This window comes from Anabrus simplex, chromosome 3 (genome assembly GCF_040414725.1).
Source record: "Anabrus simplex isolate iqAnaSimp1 chromosome 3, ASM4041472v1, whole genome shotgun sequence".
NCBI lineage: Eukaryota > Metazoa > Arthropoda > Insecta > Orthoptera > Tettigoniidae > Anabrus > Anabrus simplex.
In genome coordinates this window covers 312838326-312860040 of record NC_090267.1, presented here as the reverse complement: position 1 = coordinate 312860040, position 21715 = coordinate 312838326, and the positions used below count along the sequence as shown (strand labels likewise).

At 42.8% G+C, this 21715-nt stretch overlaps 1 protein-coding gene across 1 annotated transcript in view; it reads left to right on the top strand.

The window, feature by feature from the left end:
- The first annotated feature begins 1059 nt into the window (after positions 1–1059).
- Sox102F (transcription factor Sox102F) overlaps positions 1060–21715 on the top strand; it is a 669258-nt gene continuing 648602 nt past the window's right edge. The window contains exon 1 of the mRNA XM_067143137.2: positions 1060–1093. The gene's annotated coding sequence lies outside the window, so the exon portion shown is untranslated. The remainder of the gene's footprint in view (positions 1094–21715) is intronic.

Here is a 21715-nt window from a genome sequence, read left to right as displayed (position 1 = left end):
CGAATCCTACCACAGGCTACGGATATTTATTTAAGTGTATATACTTGCAAATATTTTTCCCATGACATGCCACGCCCAGAGAAATACAGTTTCTTGTACTTCGTTATACAGAGTTACCCAAAAGTTCATTAACATTTGATGAGGCAATACTTCACAGAATATCGGAGGTAGAGAGGTAATGAGTGACACACATGATTGGCACGACATGAGGTTTTATTGACACTAAAAGAAAGTATACATAATGACCAACAGATGGCGCTTCATACGATGCACTGCACTAGCATAACAGTCGAGGTTTAGTAAAGACGATGTTCTTTATAAGACATGCTCAACATGTCGGCCGTCATTCATCAACAATACCTGTAGTTGAGGGATAATGTTGTGACAACACTGTTCAGCATATCCGTAGGTATGATGAGAAATGTTGTCCTTTAGCACCCCTAATGAGGACGATTGCTGTAGACTTGCGACTTCAGGTAACCCCACCACCAATAATCACACAGATTGAGGTTGGGGGACCCGGGAGGCCAAGCATGGCATGCCGCGATTTCAGGCGCATCTGATGCCTTCTCTCACGACAGCTGCTTTTATTTACCGTAGGTCCCATGCGGCATCACTGACGTGTTGCTGTCCAGCGCCATCTGTTGGCCTGTTTATGCACTCGTTGTTGGTGTCATTGGCCATTGTACCTGACTTGTTGCTGCCCAGCGCCACATGTTGGTCATTTTTATTACGAATAAAACCCCATGTCATGCCAACCATGTGTGTCAATTATTACCTCTATTCCGTGAAGTATTGCCTGGTCTAAATTTTAACAGACTTTTGGGTCACCCTGTACAGAGTGGGAGTGATGACAAGCGAGTTCTCTGTAGACGACGAACATCGCAGCTAAAGTCCCTTAAGGACTGGTACGAAAAATATTTGTTGGAATATGGTACTCCGTCCCTTTACTTAGGCTCTCCGCCCTATATACAGTACCTTAAGCATTGAGACATATTTTATGATAATTCTAACATAATGCCTTACATTTATTTTCTCTTCTTTTCACAGGTAGACGAAGATCCTCAGAGAGGTCACCAAGTCCTCTGGACAGGTGAGTAACAAACTGATAACTATTATTAGAATTTGTTTACGCCGAAGTCGAATTTGTATGAAAAACAGTTATGCAATATGTGATTTTATAAATTAAGAACCAGTAGACCTACATAAATATATAGGATTGCCAACCTTGAAATTCGAAACTAATTCAAACGGTTAAGATGCAATGAAATAAATTGCCTCTTTATTTTTACGAGGAAACATTTTTCTCTCAAAAATTAAGAATAGGCTATGTGGCTTACACCGTGAAAGCCGCTTTAGGACTAGTACACATGCACCGAAAATTTCCTACAACTAGGAGAGCTGTAAATACAATAGTGACAATATTGATAGTACGCAATATTTAATTAACTAAGAAATGCAATTACCGGGCGAGTTGGCCGTGCGGTTAGAGGCTGTGAGTTTGCATCCGGGATAGTGGGTTCGAATCCCACTGTCGGCAGCCCTGAAGATGTTTTCCGTGGTTTCCCAATTTCCACACCAGGCAAATGTTGGGGCTGTACCTTAATTAAGGCCACGGCTGCTTCGTTCCAACTCCTAGGATTTTCCTATCCCATCGTCGCCATAAGACCTATCTGTGTCGGTGCGACGTAAAGCCACTAGCAAAAAAATGCAATTGCGGTACATTCCTTCAATGTAGTCACCCGCAAAAGTCACTTTTTGCCAATTGTCGAGAAGCCGTCGGGGACCGTTGGCAAGGCGTTCTCTGTTGATGACAGCGACGAAACGCCCTACTGCGCGGAATACAGGTGTCACGTCAGGAAATCGGCGGCTTCGGAGGGGTTACTTCGACTTCGGAAACAGATCGAAGTCTCAAGGACGCATGTCTGGTGAGTACGGGGGGTGTTCTAAGACCTCATTCCAACCGGCACGAAACGCCTTGACCCATCGTGCAACCGTCCTATACGGTAATGCATTCTCGTCACAGGCTTCACGTAATCCCCGATAACATTCTGATGCATTTTTGCCACGGGCAACCTCGATTTTAATCCACGAACACCCATTGACAGGTGTACAACCGAAGAAAATAAATTTATATTAGCTACCAAAATAGCGGAAGTAAAATGTCGACATGTGAATGCTATCTAGCTTTTGGCTACATTGCCAAATGCAGTATAATCTCTCTTAATATTGGCTGCCTTAAACCGAACAGAGTCAAAAACGTAATCATATTCCAGTTAAAAGCCAGCCAGGTGCATTGCTCGCTAACGCTAATTTTAATTGATAGGAAAGTAACTGTGTACATATTCATTCTCCATTCTGACAGTGTAGTGTACTACGCATAAGTAACCAAAGAATTTAAATGATTTGATATTACAAAAATACATATTATATTCAACTGTATACGTTATTTACGCCATAAAAACAAATATTTTAGCTTAGAACTTTGGCCGGTAAGGTTCTGTCTTCTAAGGTGCAATATTGTGCGAATATACAGTAGTCAAGGCATTCTCGCTCTTCATAATGTATGTGCTGCGGGTCAGTATATCTCCAAAAAATATTATCACATATGAGGTTTTGTCCCGGCAACGACGATATACTTCATTTGGAATATTTACGAGGGTCGAGTCATAAGACATGGCAACTTTTTTTTTCTCGCGAAAACAACACGGAAAATCTAAGACATGCATTTGGAAATATATGGCATGTACGTATGCATAGTGCCTGAAGACAAATTCTGACTTCAGGACATTCTCGTAGGAGAGTGACAGAATACAGGCCATTGGTAAACATTATTTTATTTTGGTATAGACAGCAAATACACAAGACTACGTACAAAGGACAGGTCTCCACTGGTCACAGACCTTCTAAATAATCACCCAAGTCTTCCACTGTGCGTTGCCAGCGGTGGGGCAGGCGCTGAATACCATTCGCTGCATGTGTATCGCTAACGTGTGACACATCTCTCCGAAATGCTGTTACGATGTCCTCTTTGTTAGCAAATCGTTGTCCACGTAATGGCTTCTTGACGTTGGGGATCACATGGGCTCAGATCAGGCGAATAAGGCGGGTGTGGTAGAACCTCCCATCCCCACCGTTGTTGACTTCCATTTTGTGACCCTCTCACCCACACACTGAACTTGAGTGCATGTTTAGACCCACACTGTTGTTTGCATACACCATGTAGTGGCATCATACGTAAATACATACCGCACGTTTCCAAATGCACATCTTAGATTTTCCGTGTTGTCTTCTGTTCGCGAGAAAAAAAATAGTTGCCATGACTTATGACTCGACCTACGTATGATGTACGAGAATCAGTACAGCAAGAAGTTCAAATACTTTCAAACACATCATGTCAACGAACTGTGCAGGATTCACCCTCACAATCTTCAGCTTTGCAGAGGAGGTCTACTAACACAACACGGCCGGACATAGTGTTCAGTACGCAGCACGGTGTATGGCACTGTAGGTCTACAGCGCATCACGTAAAACGAGTGGCCAGCACGTCTTGTGGATTAAGAATATGGCTTAAATTACCTTAGAGGAACAGATATAGTCCGCCAGACGTCCAAGGGTAAATATAATGCCGGACTGGTAGTTCAGACGGTAGAGCGTTAGTCTTCTGAGCCCACCTTGGCAGGTTCGATCATGGCTCAGCCCGGTGATATTACGTCAACCTCGAGTCCGTAGATTTGCTGGCACGTTAAAGAACTACTGCGGGACAACATTCCGGCACCTCGGCGTCTCCTAAATCCTTACAAGTAGTTAGTGGAACGTAAAATCAATAATATAATTTTCTTAATCTGCTTACCCTCCAGGGTTGTTTTTTTCCCTCGGACTCAGCGAGGGATCCCACCTCTACCTCCTCAAGGGCAGTGTCCTGGGGCGTGAGATATTGGGTCGGGGGGTGCAACTGGGGAGAATGACCTTACCTCGCCCAGGCGGCCTCACCTGATATGTTGAACAGGGTCCTTGGTGGGGGATGGCAAGATTGGAAGGGATAGACAAGGAAGAGGGAAAGAAGAGGCCGTGGCCTTAAGTTAGGTACCGTTCCGGCATTTGCCTGGAGGAGAAGTGGGAAACCACGGAAAACCACTTCCAGGATGGCTGAGGTGGAAATCGAACCTACCTCTACTCAGTTGACCTCCCGAGGCTGAGTGGGCCCCGTTCCAGCGTGGACCCCGTTCCAGCCTCGTGCCACTTTTCAAATTTCGTGGCAGAGCCGGGAATCGAACCTGGGCCTCCGGGGTGGCAGCTAATCACACTAACCACTACACGACAGAGGCGGACAATAATATAATAAGTGTGATCTGCTATGCTTTGGTGTAGGGTTGTAATAAGCGTCTCCCCAACACCTATTTATTTAATTCATTCAAACTTCTACCCTATTGTAATCTTGCCTCTGTTTCCAACATTCATCTTTTTGCTCCAGCTCCAGCTCTTGTTCTTGTGTTTGTAAGAATAGCCTTCCACTCCTTGTGCGCGGGGTGCTCTACTAAACACATGGCCCAGACCCTCACGAAACTCACCAGCCAGAACACTGTTTCTATCAACCATCAACGAGGAGAAACTAGGTTCTCTTTCGGTTAAACTCAATGGTTTAGTGGAGGACGTAAGAACTCGTCCGAGGGCAACCTGAAACAATAACAACATTCATCAGTGACATCATTATTGTTACCAGGTCTGCAGAGATTAGAGACTTGGATATAATAATTTCGTGTGGCTATTTCTAGCTGAGTGCAGCCCTTGTAAGGCAGACCCTCCGATGAGGGTGGGCGGCATCTGCCATGTGTAGGTAACTGCGTGTTATTGTGGTGGAGGATAGTGTTAGGTGAGATGTGTGAGTTGCAGGAAAGTTTGGGACAGCACAAACACCCAACCCGCGGGCCATTGGAATTAACCAATGAGGGTTAAAATCCCCGACAAGGCCGGGAATCGAACCCGGGACCCTCTGAACCGAAGGCCAATACGCTGACCATTCAGCCAACGAGTCGCACAGAGACTTGGAGAAAAGTGATAAGAATCGTACAACATCGCATTATAGACTTTACATGGTCTGTTATCATCACAGGCCTACAAAATTCGATGTCACTTCAGCTAGCGCAATGCAGACCTTCTGAAGTGAGTCCGGCTCTATGGCTGAATGGCAGCGTGCTGGCCTTTGGTTCAAGGAGCCCCGGGTTCGATTCCTGGCTGGGTCGGGGATTTTAACCTTAATTGGTTATTTCCGCTGGCTCGGGGACTGGGTGTGTGTGTCGTCATTAAGCAGAAAATGAAACGAAAACAAGGAAAGAATGAGAAAAAAGGAAATATCGGTAAAAGTAAAAAATTATTAAAATATTTAAAAAAAGTGTCACCAGATATAGAATATATGGCGGCCCGCGGGCCGCAAACATGGCCACATGCTCGTTCAAAAACGTATTTTTTTATACACCTTATAGACCCAAGTCAGAACTAATTCTTTAATACTAGTTCCTCTCTTCAAGTATTCACTTCTTCTCAACAGATTATTTTTGATTTTAAAACATTTAAAATCCAAATTTCAAGTGATAATGTTATTATTTTTGCGTCCCACTGACTATTTTTGATGATTTTGGGAGACGGCGAGGTGTCAAAATGTTGTCCCACAGGAGTTCTTTTACGTGCCAGTAAATCTACCGACACGAGACTGACGTATTTGAGCACCTTCAAATACTACCGGACTGAACCAGCGCCTCGACCGTCTCGGCTACTCAGCCCGGCTCCAAATTTAACTCTTTTATGCGATTTTAAAATAATGTTTTAAGCAATTAAAATGATCAAACCCTCATTTCAATTGAACTATGCATATTATGTCATAACGGTGCGTCTGTACTATTTGCAGAATTTTACGAAAATCGGCCTAGTCATGTGCGGCCCGCGAACATGACTAAGGTTTCCAAAATGGCTCTCGAGCCCTTGCAAATTGGAAACCCCTGATATATAGACATCATAATTATTCCTACCAATTTCGACCTCCCGACTATGATGCTGTCTAGCAGTGAAAGTAGAACTTTTCTGCAGGGTGTTTAAACCTGAGTAGTTAAATTTTCACATGAGGGTGAGGTCCTTTAGCATGTCAAAACCACAGACTGAACAAGAATTATGCTCCCCCTTGGCTAGAGTCGAACTCACGAACTTGAGATCGTGAATTGGATATTCTTCCACCTATTCACGGAAGCAAATGAGGCTTGGAATATCTTTGGCATTCACCCGTCTACGTGAGGCGACAAGGAATGCACTCAACGTTTCTAATTTCTGGTGCACCACAGTTTGAACCTTCGGTGGACAATTTTTTATTTTTTTATTTTGCACATTTTTATAGGTAACTCTGCTTCCGACACGATATACATAAATACATAAATAAATAAATAAATAATTAAATAAATAAATAAATAAATAAATAAATAAATAAATAAATAAATAAATAAACCCGTCTGGGGATCGAATGCGAGCATATTAATAAGAGACAGCCACAGAGCTGGAACTTGTATCCATAGGGATTGCCATATAAGTAGGGATAGTTACCGAGCACTGAGTTCATAATATGTTAGCGGACACTGAAGGTGAATTTAGAGCAGAAGCGGGATCGAAACAATCTGACTTGGAGCAGCAAGCCTCTGAGATACCGAAGATACAATGAACATACAGGACAATACAGTGTATAAAGGTGAACTGCTAAGATGACTGTTACCCATCCAGATGGCCTTGTTAACCCTTGTTTAGTCGCGCGAAAATTATTACGTTACTAGTCGCGCACGGAGGTAACCTCCGGGGCTAAAAATGCGCGTAATTTTCGTCCTTTGAGATGATGTTTTGGCATGTTTGTTTGCAGTATTCTTCGGTATAATTAAAAGAAACCCTTTTAAGTATTAGTAGGTTATTCTTACACAGTTTGTTTGATCTAAAATCAGTAGACTGTAGACTGTAGACCTTAACTGTGACGAATGGACTTATGATATTACCTACGACGATCACATCATATGAAATATGAAATAATATTTTTCTAAAATACGTTTAGAAGAACAGAACAACAAAGTCATCGACCTAGAAAATAAATAATATGCACTAAAATTATAATGTTTTTTGCTTATTTGCACACGGAGGAAACGTCCAAGTCATGTCACTTATCACAACAATGATCCCACACTCGCTCACAGAATGCAGGATCGCGCCGAAATGCTGACAGGACGAGTCCAAATGAAGGAAAAAGGTATGGGAGTGGGGAGACCAACAGTTCAACTGAGAAGTTCAGTACCGTGCAAAGTGTAATCGGCCCGGAGGAAATCTCCGTGAGCGACTAAAGGAAGGTTAATAGTGGAGTGTCATGTGGTCAGAGTGACGGCATCCTTGTCCTTATTGTTTGATTTTCATGATCGGGTACTCTATCTCACCAGTTGTTCTCACGAGGCTTTTGTTCCGCACCAACAGAGACAGATCTTACGGAGACGATGGGAAAGGAAAGGGCTAAAATTGTAAACGAAGATTGTGACCTTAATTAAGGTTCAGCTTCAATTTTTGCCTGGTGTGAAAATGGGAAACCGCGGAAAACCATCTTCAGGGCTGTCAACTGTGGAGTTGTAACCCACCATCTAACAAATGAGAGTTCACAGTTATGTGACCCAAACCGCGACTCCAACTTAGTCGGTCACATGAGGCTTAGTGTGCCCCGTTCCAGCCCTCGATCCAAAATTAAAATACTTGTACTGGTCGGCAATAGAGCCCGGTGTCTCTAGGTAAGATATTTCAATTTGCGGTTCGATTGAACCTATCCGAACTTTCATCCGTTGTTTTCTGTCATGTTAAAAGACTGGCACCGGCTGGTGGTTAGTGTGTTAGCTTCTTTTACTCAAGATCACATGCTCGGGCCTAGCTGAGTTCGATGTCTTTTATGAAGACATGAAAACCCATAAGACGCATAACGCATTAAGTGCCGAGTGACATAGTCACTGAATTCTCACAAACGCGACCGCAGTTCGAATCTCGAATAACCTGCAATCCCCTTATTTTGTTTTGACGAGCTCTCGGACACTGAGATGTGGCGATCTGCTCGGCCGCAGTGATGAATTGTCGTTGCCATAGATTTCTAATTAATTTAACTCAGAATTTAAAATGGATTAACTTATATCCAGATTCAGTTCACAGAAACGTCAATTATTACGATATTAGAATACTTGCTGTACTGCAAAACGCTAACCAAACAAAAACATTTGGCGCAACAGCCCCAAGTGGCCATGGACTACCAAGAGACCGCTGCTCAGCCCGAAGGTCTGATCGGCACGTTGAATCCTCTCAGCAGATGAAAATGGAAATGAAAACCTACAACCGGGTCAGGGATGTAATGAATGAACCATATATAGGCTATTATTACAATGGGGTCACCACTCCCAAAGTGATTTATTAATGACTGATAAATGCTATGAAATGATCAGGAGAGTGTTGCTGGAATTAAAGATGGCAGGGAAAACCGGAGTACTCGGAGAAAAACCTGTCCCGCCCCCGCTTTGTCCAGCACAAATCTCATATGGAATGACCGGGATTTGAACCACGGTACTCAGCGGTGAGAGGCCGACGCGCTGCCGTCTGAGCCACGAAGGCTCTACTCTCACCAGATATTCTTGGCATTTTAGACCGCAATAGGTGGCTATCACGAGGTATGGTAGTGCTGAAAGAACCAATTTCTTATTCAATTAGCTGTGGCTCTCTTAGATCCGAAACTTTTTTTCAAACTAATAATAATAATGTATGTCTGTCTACTTAGTTCCGTTTTCTAATACAGGGTCGGAGATGAAACGATATGGCATGCTTTTACGGCCGGGTGCCATTCCTGATGGAAGGACATATCACTATTGCGCGTTCCTGTAGTTGTTGGCAGTGTAGTGCGTTCAGTGTATCTGAAGAGGTGGGCGTTGGTATAAACACAAACACCCAGTTCCCGAGTCAGAGGAATTAACCAGACGCGGTTGTAATCACTGATCCAGCTGGGAATTGAAAAGACCCTCAGCGTTGGCCATTTAGCCAATGAGCCGGATGAAGTGTAGATCAACCTCCATGTTTTAACTACACTCCTCATCTCGGTCATAATTGTACTCGGGAACTTATGATTTTCACTCCGCCTCTGTGGTGTAGTGGTTAGCGTGATTAGCTGCCACCCCCGGATGTCCGGGTTCGATTCCCGGCTCTGCCACGAAATTTGAAAAAGTGGTACGAGGGCTGAAACGGGGTCCACTCAGCCTCGGGAGGTCAACTGAGTAGAGGTGGGTTCGATTCCCACCTCAGCCATCCTGGAAGTGGTTTTCCGTGGTTTCCCACTTCTCCTCCAGGCAAATGCCGGGATGGTACCTAACTTATGGCCACGGCCGGTTCCTTCCCTATCCCTTGCCTATCCCTTCCAATCTTCCCAAGTAGTATAATTGGATGGTTCTGCGGCACCTCCGCCGCCGCACGCCTCCGCCCGCCTCCTCCTCCGCCGCCGCCTCCGCCTCCGCCGCCGCCGCCCACGGGAAATTTGAATTTTGGCGGGAAATTTGAATTTGTAAACAAAGCCACGTGCTTTTTGACAGCTGTCATCGACAACAACGCATCGCTAACCTCACTGATGCCATCTTGACGGGCCTAAACCTCACTAGTGCCAACTTAACCTAACTAGCGCGAGGTAAACAAAGCCACGTGTTTTTTGACAGCCACGTGCTTTTTGACAGACAACAACGCATCGCTAACCTCAGTACTGCCATCTTGACGGACCTAAACCTCAGTAGTGCCAACTTAACCTCACTAGCGCGAGGTAAACAAAGCCACGTGCTTTTTGACAGCCACGTGCTTTTTGACAGATTTGTAAACAAAGCCACGTGCTTTTGACAGACAACAACGCATCGCTAACCTCAGTACTGCCATCTTGACGGACCTAAACCTCAGTAGTACCAACTTAACCTAACTAGCGCGAGATAAAAAAGCCACGTGTTTTTTGACAGCCACGTGCTTTTTTGACAGCTGTCATCCACCATCTTTGAGCACTGTGCTGCCCTCTATATCGCAGTAGCTGCAAAATTCATCACCTGTCATCGGCAGTGCTGCCATCTTGACGGGTCTAAACCTTAGTGCTACCAACTTAACCTAACTAGCGCGAGGTAAACAAAGCCACGTGTTTTTTGACAGCTGTCATCCGCCATCCTTAATCTATAGAGCACAGTGCTACCCTCTTTGTGGTGGCGGATAATTTGAAAAATGCTTTTTTGACAGCAGCCATCTTGCATCGCAAACCTCAGTGCTGCCCTCTTTAGCTAGATACCTGTGGTGGCAGACAATTCCACGTGACAGCAGCCATCTTTAATCAAGAGAGCACCGTGCTGCCCTCTATGTGGTGGTGGTAAATTCCACGTGGTCTTGGTCGGAAACAAACTCACGTGCTTTTTTGACAGCCGTCATCCACCATCTTTAATCAACAGAGCACAGTGCTGCACTCTATGTGGTGGCGGCAATTTGAAAAAATCTATGTGCTCTTGTTGGGAAACAAAGCCACGTGCTTTTTTGACAGCTGTCATTCGCCATCTTTGAGCACTGTGCTGCGGGCAATTTCGTCAGCTGTCATCCGCCATCTTTGAGAACAGTGCTGCACTCTATGTGGTGGTGGCAAATTCCAAGTGCTTTACAAACCTATGCGCTTTTCTGACAGCCGTCATCCGCCATCTTTGAGAACAGTGCTGCCCTCTATGTAGCGGTGGCAAATTCCAAGTGCTTTACAAACCTATGCGCTTTTCTGACAGCCGTCATCCGCCATCTTTGAGAACAGTGCTGCCCTCTATGTGGTGGTGGTAAATTCCACGTGCTTTACAAACCTATGCGCTTTTCTGACAGCTGTCATCCGCCATCTTTGAGAACAGTGCTGCCCTCTATGTAGCGGTGGCAAATTCCAAGTGCTTTACAAACCTATGTGCTTTTCTGACAGCTATCATCCGCCATCTTTGAGAACAGTGCTGCCCTCTATGTAGCGGTGGCAAATTCCAAGTGCTTTACAAACCTATGTGCTTTTCTGACAGCTGTCATCCGCCATCTTTAATCACCGTGCTGCCGGGTGACGGCAAATTCCACGTGCTCTTGTTTGGAAACAAAGCCATGTGCTTTTTTGACAGCTGTCATCCGCCATCTTTAATCACCGTGCTGCCCTCTATGTGGTGACGACAAATTCTACGTGCTCTTGTTTGGAAACAAAGCCATATGCAGCTGTCATCCGCCATCTTTAATCACCGTGCTGCCGGGTGACGGCAAATTCCACGTGCTCTTGTTTTTAGAAACAAAGCCATGTGCTTTTTTGACAGCTGTCATCCGCCATCTTGCATCACAAACCTCGGTGCTACACTCTATGTGGTGGCGGCAAATTCTACGTGCTTTACAAACCTATATGCTTTTCTGACAGCTGTCATCTGCCATCTTTAAGCTGTAAATCCCCGATTCTCGTGTTAGAAGTTGTAAAACAGATTCTTAATCCGAGTTGTCAGGAAGGGCAACCGGTCGAAACAATAGTGTATGACGTGAGAGGCTAGATAATGCCAGTTTTGCATCAGGAAGGGCGACTAGTCTTAAAACAAATTCTTGTGATTTAAAAATCTTAGTTTTGAGTCAGGAAGGGCATCCGGCCGTAAAACAATAGTTCGTGATTTAAAATCTAAGAAGTGCATCCAGCTGTAAATCCCCGATTCCCCGTGTTAGACGTTGTAAAACAGATTCTTAATCCGAGTTGCCAGGAAGGGGCAACCGGTTGAAAACTATAGTGTATGAGGTTAGATACTGCTAGTTTTGCATCAGGAAGGATGACTCAACAAATTCATGCGATTTAAACACATTTTTATTCCCAAGAGAATCGAACCCGAGACTACCGGGTGAGAGGCATGCATACTGTAGGCTATAGATTTGTTCTACAGTCCTTGAAGCATCGGCACAGTCATTCTGAGCGAGTTGTGTGGAATGCGTGTGTTAGCTGAAATTGTACACGTATCTTCCGGCTCGACCTTGAACGAGGACACTGCGTGCTTGTAACTCGCGAACGTCTTCTTAGCTGAGTCCCATGTAAGCTCTTAAAACACAGTACTAATTAAGGTTGTAAAATATTCTGAAATAGTACTCCTCTGTGGTGTAGTAGTTAGCTGCTACCCTCGGAGGTCCGAGTTCGATTCCTGGCTCTGCCACGGAATGTGTAGCATTTAGCCTATGTAAGTTCCTAACGTAAAATATCATGATTGTACGGACAGGTTAAAACACACACAGTGCCTACTCCTATCGAAAGAACCTGCACGGTACCTGCATGTAGGCTTCTCCTGGTGAAGGAGCCTGCACATAGTTTAACGCCCCCATCAACAGCCCTTACTTAATGCTGGCTTTCTTGCACACCCCGCCTCACACCATAGTTTTACGACCGGCTGCCCTTCCTGACTAGGATTTTAAATCGCAGTATACGTGATAAATTTGTTGTAGCGGGTTTTATAACTAGATATCCCGGTACCGACACATAGCCTACTCCCGCTGAAGAAGCCTGCACAAGGCTTATTGCCTCCATCCGACAAATGAATCACCGTCAAGTCTTGTACTCAAAAAATCATTTTCGAAGGAGTCTGCACAAGGTTTAACGTCCCCATCAACAGCCCTTACTTAATGCTGGCTTTCTTGCACACCCCGCCTCACACCATAGTTTTACGACCGGCTGCCCCTCCTGACTAGGATTTTAAATCGATATCCCGACATAGCCTACTCCTACCGAAGAAGCCAGCTTAACACCTCCATCCAACAAATGAATCACCCTCAAACACTCTTCAATCATTCTCGCTACTTCGGAAGATAGCGGGTTCGAACTGGAAGCCGTAAATGTTAGGCGAGGGACCTGTGCGATCGTCATTGCATGATCTAGCCGGATGCCCTTCCCGACGGCATAAGTTACCAGGATTTGAATCGCGTACCCCGACTAGAAGAAGCCTGCACATAGCTTAACGCCTCCATCCGACAAATGAATCACCCTCAACATTCTTCAATCATTCTCGCTACTTCGGGGATAGCGGGTTCGAACTAGAAGCCGTAAATGCTAGGCGAGTGGGCCTGCGCGATCGTCATTACATGATCTAGCTTTAGCTCGATACCTACAGGTAAGGAATACCGCGTATGTACCCTCGAGAAGTCGAGGATCACACGCTAACTTTCCAAGGATCGAACTCTTAAATTCTGACACCTCGGCATCAACAGGAGGTTCGAATACGTCAGCCTGCAGGTGGGAGCTCTTGTTGCAATCGTTCCGACTGTACCCGCAGTTTGTCAGCGATTTTTTCACATCCGGTTGGTAACAAGCAGAATATTTAGCCGCTGCAGTCTGCGCGAAGTGCTCACAGTTCTCTGTATGCGTTTATTACGTACACACACACACATCTCCCGTCTGCAGTGAATATTATTCTTCAGCCTTTATCTTAAGGTAAGGTAGAACTGTTAGTTACTTTTTTTATTTGCAAAGCAACTTCTACGCTAGACATCTACATTCATATATGTTTGTTCTTTTTTTTAGGTACCGTTCGAAAGTACGCAATTTTATTCATCCGAGTAACAGTCTGCAGCACGTGCATTTTTTTAAAAAGGTATGTTTTCGAACTTTGAGTTGTAAAGGTAACTAGGTTAGATGATGCATCCTACACTACATTCATATATGTTTCTTCTTTTTTTAGGTACGAGCAGAATATTATTATTTGAGTTTCAGGCTTGAACGCACGCATTTTATACATCCGAGTAACAGTTTGCAGCGCGAAGATTTTAAGGTATGTCTGACTTCTATTCGTTGAAACTTGGTTTCTTCTAAAACATCGTAACTTTAGTCTATTGATAAATAGTTGTTCTCTTTAATCCTCACGCGGGGTACGTACATAGCTATGTCTGCCCTCAACAGGTTGAAACTTGGTTTCTTCTGTAACTTTAAGCTATTCATAAATAATTGTTCTCTTCAACCTACATACTATAGACGTGGTATAATTTCAAACACGCACACATAGCTATGTCCGTCCTCAACAGGCTTAAACTTGGTTTCTTCCGAACATCGTAACTTTAGTCTGTTGATAAATAGTTGTTCTCTTTAATCTACATACTATAGACGTAGCATAATTTCAAACACGCACACATAGCTATGTCTGCCCTCAACAGGTTGAAAGTTGGTTTCTTCCGAACATCGTAACTTTAAGCTAATCATAAATAGTTGTTCTCTTTAATCAACATACTATAGACGTGGTATAATTTCAAACACGTTCACATAGCTATGTCTGCCCTCAACGGGCTGAAACTTGGTTTCTTCTGTAACTTTAAGCTAATCATAAATAGTTGTTCTCTTTAATCTACATACTATAGACGTGGTATAATTTCAAACACGCACACATAGCTATGTCCGTCCTCAACAGGCTTAAACTTGCTTTCTTCCGAACATCGTAACTTTAGTCTATTGATAAATAGTTGTTCTCTTTAATCTACATACTATAGACGTAGTATAATTTCAAACACGCACACATAGCTATGTCTGCCCTCAACAGGTTGAAAGTTGGTTTCTTCCGAACATCGTAACTTTAAGCTAATCATAAATAGTTGTTCTCTTTAATCAACATACTATAGACGTGGTATAATTTCAAACACGTACACATAGCTATGTCTGCCCTCAACGGGCTGAAACTTGGTTTCTTCTGTAACTTTAAGCTAATCATAAATAGTTGTTCTCTTTAATCTACATACTATAGACGTGGTATAATTTCAAACACGCACACATAGCTATGTCCGTCCTCAACAGGCTTAAACTTGCTTTCTTCCGAACATCGTAACTTTAGTCTATTGATAAATAGTTGTTCTCTTTAATCTACATACTATAGACGTAGTATAATTTCAAACACGCACACATAGCTATGTCTGCCCTCAACAGGTTGAAAGTTGGTTTCTTCTGAACATCGTAACTTTAAGCTAATCATAAATAGTTGTTCTCTTTAATCAACATACTATAGACGTGGTATAATTTCAAACACGTACACATAGCTATGTCTGCCCTCAACGGGCTGAAACTTGGTTTCTTCTGTAACTTTAGTCTATTGATAAATAGTTGTTCTCTTTAATCTACATACTATAGACGTAGTATAATTTCAAACACGCACACATAGCTATGTCTGCCCTCAACAGGTTGAAAGTTGGTTTCTTCCGAACATCGTAACTTTAAGCTAATCATAAATAGTTGTTCTCTTTAATCAACATACTATAGACGTGGTATAATTTCAAACACGTACACATAGCTATGTCTATCCTCAACGGGTTGAAACTTGGTTTCTTCTAAAACATCATAACTTTAGTCTATTGATAAATAGTTGTTCTCTTCAATCCTCATACTATAGACGTGGTATAATTTCAAACACGTACACATAGCTATGTCTAGTCTCAACGGGCTGAAACTTGGTTTCTTCCGAACATCGTAACTTTAGTCGTTCTCTTCAATCCTCATGCTATAGGCCTAACTCACAGCCATGTCCAACCTCTATACGCTGAAACTTGGTTTCTTCCGTAACTTTCACCTAATCTCTATCGGTCGTTCTCTTTTCAGATGTTCCCCTGCTGCGAGGAATGTAATGTAACGTTTGCAAGGCGTGATAACTTCATGCGCCATATGAAATCAAAACACCCTAGCATAACATCTGCTTTATGTAAAGTTTGTAGTGTGTATTTCGCTAACGTAGAGCGATATGAGGATCACTTAGCAGAGGAACATCAAATATCTACTCACCCTCAGGTAGTAGTAGGGAAAAAGCGTGCAGCTACTGATGTAGCCGTAGAAAGTACTAGTAGTAAAAACCTAGAAAAAATCATGAACAGATGTCCCCCTGCTGCGAGGAATGTAATGTAACGTTTGCAAGGCGTGATAACTTCACGCGCCATATGAAATCAAAACACCCTAGCATAACATCAGCTTTATGTAAAGTTTGTAGTGTGTATTTCGCTAACGTAGAGCGATATGAGGATCACTTAGCAGAGGTACATCAAATATCTACTTGCCCTCAGGTAGTAGTAGGGGAAAAGCGTGCAGCTACTGATGTAGCTGTAGAAAGTACTAGTAGTAAAAAACCTAGAAAAAATCATGAACTTCAAACTATTCACTGCGAGCACTGTAACACTGATGTACCATCTTCGCATTTTCAGGGGCACTTACGGAGTAATGCGCATAAAAATAATGCGTGTAGAAGTGGTAGTAACGCAAACATCGAGGAAATTAATACAGCATTTAAAAGTAGGATTGCTAGTTACCGAATTCGCACCAGTCAAAAGTTTCAGAGCACTTCAAACTTTTTAAATTGCGTTCAACCGGATGTACAACAGCTTCTTGCTAAATCTTTGTCCAATCATAGTTTATTTAAAGTTAATTTTGAACTTTTCGCCTTGTACATTAAAAGCACGGATGAATCCGAAATAACGGACATTAAATCATTTAATACGAAGAATTTTGTCATAAGTCAGTCGACTAATTTTGGTGATGTACTTAGGGATGTCTCGAACATTATTTCAACTAAGAGCGAGGAATTTCAGGAAAAGGAATCAGGATGGGCTTTAGTTGAGATAATGTATCTAGAAGTTAACATCAATAAGTACAATCCTATGCGCGGATCTTCGCACATTGAGCTGCCGACATGGATTCAGCAAAGAAAAGCTGTTGTAAACATCCGAAACAATGACGAAGCATGTTTTGCATGGGCGGTGATGTCGGCTTTAAATCCCGCGAAATCAGACGTAGCTAAGAGAACATCATCCTATCCACACTATTCAACGCAGCTAAATTTCGATAGTATAGAATTTCCCGTACAGTTAAAAGATATTAAGCGCTTTGAGGAACTAAATAACATTAGTATTAATGTGTATGGTGTAGAGAAAAAGTCTGTAGTAGGTCCTCTGTATTATACATGTCATAAGAAGAGTACTCATGTTAATTTACTCTATATTGAAAACAGTGAGAATAGCCACTTTTGCTGGATTAAAAATCTGAGTAGACTTGTTGGTAGTCAATTGTCAAACAGGTGTAACAAAAAGTGGCTATGTGATGGATGCTTGCAGTATTTCAGAAATGAAGATCAGTTAACGAAGCATTCCAAGAATGACTGCAATCATGTACGTACAGAGATACCTACTACAGGCAATAATGTTTTAAAATTTACAAATTTTCACAAGCAGATGTGGGTACCGTTCGTGATTTATGCAGACTTTGAAGCCATCCTCACGCCATGCAACACATGCTCACCTAATCCTGACAACTCTTTCACTAATACTACGCACATGCATGTCCCGTATAGCTTCGCGTATTACATCAAGTGTAGTTACGATAGTACGCTTAACAAGTTAGAGCTGTATCGAGGACATGATGCTGCTAAAGTATTTTTAGAAAGACTTGAAAGTGATGCAGTTCGTCTCGGTCGTATTCTGAATAGTAATATTCCTATGAAGCCACTCACCGAAATTCAGTTAAATGATCATGAACGTGCTACAAAGTGTAGCATTTGTGATGGGGAATTTTCCGAAAATGACCCTAAAGTTTTTGATCATGATCATTTAACTGGTTTCTACAGATGTGCCGCTCATTATAGCTGTAATCTTAAGTATAGAGTTCCTAAATTTATCCCTGTAATTTTTCATAACTTATCTGGTTACGACTCTCATTTCATCATTTCACAATTTGGAGCTTCGGATGAAAAAGTAGATATAATTCCTCAGAATAAAGAGCGGTACATTGCGTTTGCAAAGTCTGTAAAAGTAGATGCTGAGCATTCTATAAAACTGAGATTCCTTGACTCGTTTCGCTTTATGGCGAGTAGCCTCGATAAACTTTCTAGTCATTTACAGCCTGAACAGTTTACAGAAATTCGACGCGTTTTCCCTGAAGAAGCGCAGTTTAATTTACTTCGGCGTAAGGGTGTTTTTTGTTATGAATATCTCGACTGCTTAGACCGCCTCGAAGAACGTGCCTTACCATCGAAACAATCCTTTTACAGCTCGCTGAATTCAGCAGATATTAGTGATGATGACTATTTACATGCGCAACATATCTGGGAGCAGTTCCACATTCAAACGCTGGGTGAATACTCTGATTTATATTTAAAGACAGATGTACTTTTGTTAGCTGATGTTTTTGAAAATTTTCGCTGTGTTTGCATGAACACCTACAGCCTTGACCCATGTCAGTATTTTACTGCACCTGGGTTAAGCTGGGACGCGATGTTAAAATACACACGTGTGAATTTGGAACTGCTGTCCGATATCGATATGGTGCACTTTATAAAAGCATCCATTCGAGGCGGTCTGAGTCAGTGCAGCGGCCGGTATTCGAGTGCTAATAATACGTACATGCCGAGTTTCGATTCCAGTCAGGAATCTCGGTATATCGTTTACCTCGATGCTAATAATCAGTATGGGTGGGCGATGAGTCAGCATCTACCGGTGAGTGGTTTCCGCTGGCTGACGCAGTGCGAAATTGATGCTTTACAGCTACACGCCCTAGGTGATGAAGCTGATAAAGGTTATTTCCTCGAAGTTGACTTACAGTATCCTAAAGAGTTACACACTTCTCATAATGACCTACCGTTCTGCCCTGAAAATATGAAGTCCCCGTACATTGCATCAACGACGAAAATGCTCATTGCTAATTTATGCGATAAATCTAAGTATATCATTCATTACCGAAATTTAAAACAGTGTTTGCAGCATGGTTTGAAGTTATCCAAAATTCATCGCGTACTAGAATTTAATCAGTCACCGTGGCTAAAGCCATATATCGATCTGAACAATAATTTAAGAACGAATGCGGTTAACGAGTTTGAAAAAGATTTCTACAAGCTCATGAATAACAGTGTGTTTGGTAAGACTATGGAGAATGTTGACAAACGCGTTGATGTAAAATTGATTACAAACTGGGATAATATTAAGAAAAGGTATGGTGCTAACTATTTAATAAGTAAACCAAATTTCCACAGCTGCACCATCATACATGAGAATTTAGTTATTATACAGATGAATCGTGTCAAGGTTAAGTATGACAAACCTACCTACGTCGGCTTCGCAGTACTTGAATTGGCTAAAACACTCATGTATGAATTCCATTACGATTATATGATGAAGAAGTACGCGCATAATGCGCAATTGCTCTACACAGATACCGATTCGTTTATTTATCAAATCAAAACTGATGACTATTACAATGATATAAAGCCAGACTTGGGTAGGTTTGATACGAGTAACTATCCTGCAGATAATCAATATCATCTACCGCTAGTGAACAAAAAGGTTCTAGGTAAAATGAAAGATGAATGTGCTGGGAATATTATCGATTCATTTGTAGGTACTAAATCCAAGTCATATTGCATAAAACTCTTAAATGAATTACAAATAAAGAGATTGAAGGGGGTTAAAAAGAATGTCGTTCAGAATCAGCTAAGTTTTGAAAACTATAACAATTGCATTAAAAGTAATCCACCTGTTTTGCATAAGCAAATGTCTGTCATTAGAAGCAAGAAGCACCAGTTGTACACACATTTAATTAGTAAGGTAGCCCTTAATAGCGATGATTGTAAGCGGTTTGTCATTCCAAATTCTACCAACACGCTAGCCTGGGGGCATAGTAGTATTGATAGGTACTACTTTACATAAACATTATGCTAGAGGTGTGTGTACTTACGTTACGCTGCCTTACATCACAAAGAGGTACGCTGAGAGTGTAGTACGGCAAGTCTAAACTTGTACATTCAAGAATTGCATCGAGAAGTACGCTAGGGTAAAATGATTCGAGATAAAACTTGTACATACAAGATGTAAATAAATAATGTAGAATTGGCATATTCTTTTATTTTAGGTTAGGTATTACCTTCCTCCCACTCCTTATTTGCAAGATAGAGTTTTTGTTTATTACTCATAGAAGAAGAAAGAAGGTGATGAGCAGTTTCGTAAGTATAGTTCGGTAAGTATCTCGAGAGCAGAATTTTTTTTTTTTGTCAAAAAAGCACATAGCTTTGTAAAGCACGTAGAATTTGCCGCTACCGGGGCAGCACTGTTCTCTCTGGATTAAAAGCTTTGTTTCCAAACAAGAGCACGTGGAATTTGCCGTCACCCGGCAGCACGGTGATTAAAGATGGCGGATGACAGCTGTCAGAAAAGCACATAGGTTTGTAAAGCACTTGGAATTTGCCACCGCTACATAGAGGGCAGCACTGTTCTCAAAGATGGCGGATGACAGCTGTCAGAAAAGCACATAGGTTTGTAAAGCACTTGGAATTTGCCACCGCTACATAGAGGGCAGCACTGTTCTCAAAGATGGCGGATGACAGCTGTCAGAAAAGCGCATAGGTTTGTAAAGCACGTGGAATTTACCACCACCACATAGAGGGCAGCACTGTTCTCAAAGATGGCGGATGACGGCTGTCAGAAAAGCGCATAGGTTTGTAAAGCACTTGGAATTTGCCACCGCTACATAGAGGGCAGCACTGTTCTCAAAGATGGCGGATGACGGCTGTCAGAAAAGCGCATAGGTTTGTAAAGCACTTGGAATTTGCCACCACCACATAGAGTGCAGCACTGTTCTCAAAGATGGCGGATGACAGCTGACGAAATTGCCCGCAGCACAGTGCTCAAAGATGGCGAATGACAGCTGTCAAAAAAGCACGTGGCTTTGTTTCCCAACAAGAGCACATAGATTTTTTCAAATTGCCGCCACCACATAGAGTGCAGCACTGTGCTCTGTTGATTAAAGATGGTGGATGACGGCTGTCAAAAAAGCACGTGAGTTTGTTTCCAAACAAGACCACGTGGAATTTACCACCACCACATAGAGGGCAGCACGGTGCTCTCTTGATTAAAGATGGCTGCTGTCACGTGGAATTGTCTGCCACCACAGGTATCTAGCTAAAGAGGGCAGCACTGAGGTTTGCGATGCAAGATGGCTGCTGTCAAAAAAGCATTTTTCAAATTATCCGCCACCACAAAGAGGGTAGCACTGTGCTCTATAGATTAAAGATGGCGGATGACAGCTGTCAAAAAAACACGTGGCTTTGTTTACCTCGCGCTAGTTAGGTTAAGTTGGTAGCACTAAGGTTTAGACCCGTCAAGATGGCAGCACTGCCGATGACAGGTGATGAATTTTGCAGCTACTGCGATATAGAGGGCAGCACAGTGCTCAAAGAGGGTGGATGACAGCTGTCAAAAAAGCACGTGGCTGTCAAAAAACACGTGGCTTTGTTTATCTCGCGCTAGTTAGGTTAAGTTGGTACTACTGAGGTTTAGGTCCGTCAAGATGGCAGTACTGAGGTTAGCGATGCGTTGTTGTCTGTCAAAAGCACGTGGCTTTGTTTACAAATCTGTCAAAAAGCACGTGGCTGTCAAAAAGCACGTGGCTTTGTTTACCTCGCGCTAGTGAGGTTAAGTTGGCACTACTGAGGTTTAGGTCCGTCAAGATGGCAGTACTGAGGTTAGCGATGCGTTGTTGTCTGTCAAAAAGCACGTGGCTGTCAAAAAACACGTGGCTTTGTTTACCTCGCGCTAGTTAGGTTAAGTTGGCACTAGTGAGGTTTAGGCCCGTCAAGATGGCAGCAGTGAGGTTAGCGATGCGTTGTTGTCGATGACAGCTGTCAAAAAGCAC